The following is a 509-nucleotide window of genomic DNA, read 5'->3' as shown; positions in this document are numbered from 1 at the left end:
AATATTGTATCATTCTTAAGTATAGAATAATTAAATATAAGTGGTCCAATAACATTAAATCAAATAAATTTTGATATTATATCATAAAATCACTTCGTAAAAAAAAGTTAAGTTGATTCGAGAATATATAGATATAATCACAATTGCTTAAATAGCATTGCAAAATGATTAACATAAAATTTGAATTTAATTCTAAAACGAAATAAATTCGATTTATACTTTAAACTTAAACGATAAATCCTAGACTTATATATCTCTATCATGACGCATTATATTGAACAACCACCATTTGGTTAAGACCTATATATTTAGGGAAGTAATGCCACATCTTCGTGATTATTCTAGCTCTAACACTTATTTCTTTATGCTCGCTTTGGTTATGTTATATATGAGTGGTGATGAAGGAAACAATTATTTGCATATGGAATGTGTTGTGTATTAATTAGTACAATAGCTTTAAATTTAGATGAGGCATACTACACTACTGTAGTATTCGATAATGCTTGAAA

This window comes from Arachis ipaensis, chromosome B04 (assembly GCF_000816755.2).
Source record: "Arachis ipaensis cultivar K30076 chromosome B04, Araip1.1, whole genome shotgun sequence".
NCBI lineage: Eukaryota > Viridiplantae > Streptophyta > Magnoliopsida > Fabales > Fabaceae > Arachis > Arachis ipaensis.
Note: the sequence above shows the minus strand (reverse complement) of the source record.